The sequence below is a fragment of the Cucurbita pepo genome, chromosome 11 (genome assembly GCF_057944985.1).
Source record: "Cucurbita pepo subsp. pepo isolate OVF chromosome 11, ASM5794498v1, whole genome shotgun sequence".
In the NCBI taxonomy this organism is placed as follows: Eukaryota; Viridiplantae; Streptophyta; class Magnoliopsida; order Cucurbitales; family Cucurbitaceae; genus Cucurbita; species Cucurbita pepo.
In genome coordinates this window covers 12,798,542-12,803,134 of record NC_141808.1, presented here as the reverse complement: position 1 = coordinate 12,803,134, position 4,593 = coordinate 12,798,542, and positions in this window count along the sequence as shown.

Sequence of the window (4,593 nt, the reverse complement as noted above, 5' to 3'; positions counted from 1 at the left end):
ACTCAGAAGGTTCAAGTTCAATGAAGGTAAGATTATAATAACTCCAATGAGCATATCTACCAAGCTTGACAAGGATGAAAAAGGTAAATGTGTAGATATAAAATCTTATCGAGGTATGATTGAATCTTTACTTTACTTGACTGCTAGTAGACCTGATATTATATTTAGTGTATGTCTTCGTGCTAGGTTTCAATCTTGTCTTAAGGAATCTCATTTAAATGTCGTCAAAAGAATATTTAAATACTTGCTTGGACTATTAATTTAGGATTGTGGTATCCTAGAAATGTTGAGTTTAAATTGGTAGGATTATCTACTCCCTAAGCGGAATATATTGCGGTTGCTAGTTGCTCAAATTCTTTGGACGAAACAAACTCTTTGTGATTTTGGATTAAAATTTGATAGTGGGCCTATATCGTGTGATAATACAACTGCTATTAATTTAACTAAACATATTAATATTAGACATCATTTTACTGGAGAGCAGGTGCAAAATGAACATATTATTCTTAATAATCAATTAGCATATGTTTTTATCCAGCCGTTAAATGAAGAAATTTTTTTACAAAAATAGGCTTGAGCTTTGTACTATTGGTGTGATATATCTTGAATTTGAGTTTGGTATTACTCAGTGTGATATATATTGAATTTTATAATCTTGTTTAAAGGCATGTGATTAGGAGAAGCATGTCATTCTTTTATTATTTTTTATTGTTCTTTTTTCGGGGGAGAAAATTAAGAAAAATGTATTGTAAGTTTGTTATTTTATAATTAATGAATAACTTCGTTGTTGTGATGTTTGATAATTCATTGAAGCATTAATATAGAGGGAGAATATGGATTTGAGTGAATGTCAAATTTATGATGATATATTAGAATGCCTATTACGTGCTTCAATATTATTATTTATTTTAAGTTTTATGATTGGATGGATTTCATACTATTTTCCTTGAAATGGTTTGTGGTCATCAGGAATTAGAGATTTTGGCTTCTTGGCCCTTAATCTCAAATTAATTAATTTTAATTAATTAATTAATTAATTAATTAATGTTTTGATGATAACAAACATATCTTCAATTATTAACAATTCTCAATATTTTGTCTACGGGGTAAGGTTGGGAATAACGATTTTAACATCATCACGTCGGGTATTTGTTTTGACTGGAACTTCTTCGTTTTATCTCTAATTTGAATGAACCAAAAAAGACGTTGAAATCATTATTCCCAACCTTACACTATGGACAAAATACTGTGAATTGTTAATAATTAAAACATCAATTAATTAATTAATTTGAGATTAAGGGCCAAAAAGCCAACAATCTCTTCTTTTTTATTGTTTATGATGACAAACCATTTCAAGAAAAAGGGTATGAGATCCATAAAACTTAAAATAATGAAGATGTCCAAATAATAATATTGATGCATCATGATAAGCATTCTAATATATTATCATAAATTTGAAATTCACTCAAATCCCTATTCTCTATGCTTCAATGAATTATGAAACATCACAACAACGAAGTGATTCATTAATTATAAAATAAAACGAAGTGATTCATTAATTATAAAATAACAAACTTATAGCATATTTTTTTCTAATTTTCTCCCCTTTATAATCATAAAAAAGAACAATAAAAAATAATAAAAGAATGACATGCTCCTCTAATAACATGCCCTTAAATAAGATTATAAAATACAAAATATAAATATAACATGCCTTTAAATAAGATTATAAAATACAAAATATATCACACCTAGTAATACCAAATTCAAATTCAAGATATATCGCAGCAAATAATACCAAGTTCAAGCCTATTTTTACAAAAAAAAAAAAAAATTCTTCATTTAACGACTTGGTAAAAATATCTGCTAATTGTTTATTAGAGTTTACAAAATCAAGAATAATATGTCTATTTTTCACCGGTTCTCTAATAAAATGATGTCTAATTTTAATATGTTTAGTTCTCGAATGATGAACAGGATTAATAGCATGGTGTTATCACAAAATATAGGCACACTATCAAATTTTAATCCAAAATCACAAAGAGTTTGTTTCATACAAAGAATTTGAGCACAACAACTGGCAACCGCAATATATTCCGCTTCAGTAGTAGATAAGACAACCAAATTTTTCTTTTTACTAAACCAAGAAACTAATGAACTATTAAGAAATTGACAAGTTCCACTACTACTTTTATGATCAAGTAAACTTTCCGTAAAATCAGCATCAGAATATCTTACAAATTTAAACTCAACATTTCTAGAATACCACAATTCTAAATTAATAGTCCTAAGCAAATATTTAAATATTTTTTTAACGACATGTAAATGAGTCAAGTAAAGTTAAAGATCGAATCATACCTCGATAAGATTTTATATCTACACATTTACCTTTTAAATCCTTGTCAAGCTTGGTAGATGTGCTCATTGGAGTTTTTTTCTTTTTTTTTTTTTTTTTTGGAATCTTACCTTCATTGAACTCGAACCTTTGAGTAAATCCTTGGTATATTTCTCTTGATTTAGGAAAAATACCATCTATCAGTTGTTTGATTTGAAGTCCAAGAAAGAAACCGAGCTCTCCCATCATACTCATCATACATTTAGAAAATTCATCACATAAAGAAGAATTAGTAGAACCAAATATAATATAATCACAGCGGAGGAAAACTTCTCATTGCTGATCCTGCAAGAAACGCCACATATATTTGCACTAATAACATATATTTTTCTTTAATTTTAATAAAGAGAGTAGTATCGAGCTTATCATTTTGAAATCATTCTCAATAAGAAAATTACTAAGTCTATCGTACCAAGCTCTTGGAGCTTGTTTTAAGCCATAAAGAGCCTTTTTCAACTTATAGACATGATGTGGAGAATCAAAATTGGATTTGATTTTCAAATGGAGGAAGTTGTTTTACATGAACTTCCTCCATAATATAACCATTTAAGAAGCACTTTTCACATCCATTTGATATAATATAAAATTTTTGTAAAAAGCAAATGGAAGTAACATTCTAATAGCTTCTAATCTCCCAAAAGTTTCTTCATAGTCTATACCTTCCTCCTGATAATAACCTTAAGCTACAAGTCTAACTTGATTTCTAATGATATTCCCATTTTCATCAATTTAATTTCTAAAAACCTATTTGGTTCCAATAATAGAAATATTAGAGGGCCTAGGGACTAAGTCTCAAACTTTGTTCCTTTCAAATTGATTTAGTTCCTAGCTAAAATCTAAAACTCATCATTTTCGGCATCCTTAAGACTTTTTGGTTCAATTTGAGAAAAAAAAAAGCAAGATTATAAAATAAATTAATAAAGGAACGAGTTTTCACACCTTGTTCGGGATCACCAATAATCAAGTCCTTGGGATGAGATGATGCATACCTCCATACTTTTGGCACTGATGAAGAACCTCCTTCCTCCTCATTTAAGCTCCTTCTTCTTTACTTGAAAGAGTTTATTTTCCTTTGTCATGACAAGTAAATCTCCAAAATTTCTTTCTAAATCATTGCTACAAATAGACTAAATATTATTACAAGATTCATCAAATACCACATGCATAAATTCTCCTATAACTAAAGTTCTCTTATTGAAAACTCTATAAGCTTTACTAATAGATGAATAACCAAGAAAAATACCAATATCCTCTTAGAATCAAATTTTCCTAGCTTTTCTTTGTTGTTCAAAATAAAACATTTGCAACCAAAAAACTTTGAAATACCTTAATTGTTTGGACTTTTATTGAAGAAATACCGGTAGGAATCAACAAGGACTAGGGTGGAATGATTATGAGTACGTCATATGCTTAATTTAGCCAAGAAATTTATGAACTAAACTCAGTATTAGAGGTCTAGATTGATTGGCCCAACAGACTGTTTTCGCTAGACGTAGAGTCATCGAGTCTTTTGTTACGTGATTTTTGAGGCTTCAAATCTCAAACCGTGACGAAAATGACAAAAAGAAAGGAAAATAAAAATAAAAGTTAAATTAAATTAAACATTGAGATAATGCAATTTAAAATCAAACAACCCCTCCACTAGAACAAATTGAAAGACAATGCAAACATGTGTTGTTAAAGGTTTGTTACAAACGGAGAAAGGGTTTGGGATACTGTTTCGAACGAAATATAAAAGACCCAAAGTACACAGACTGGGTCAACACTCATAAACGACCCTCAAGTGACAATGCATCTCTCAAACGCTCTCCCACCTCGAGCAACAGTTAGCGAAGACCTGAAAAAGAAATCTAAAATGTAGTGAGTAAAAAAGTACTCGGTAAGCAGCCTACTTGTAGACTCTCATTGCATCCAATTTCTGGTAGGTTTCCACGGGCTTTTCTTTAGGCTCTAGAAAGTTTGGGCTTAACTCTATAGTTTGGCTGACCTTCTAGGGAGGCTTCCAACGGTGTCGTGGTGTAGTTGATTATCACGTCAATCTAACACACTGAAGGTCTCCAGGTCAAGTCTGGGTGATGCCATTTTTGAAATTTAAGGTCTCCAGGTCAAGTCTGTGTGACGCCATTTTTGAAATTTAATCGTTGCCTTGAACACGTTTGGACCAATTCAAGTCTGGGCGACACCTCGTGGCCTTGAAC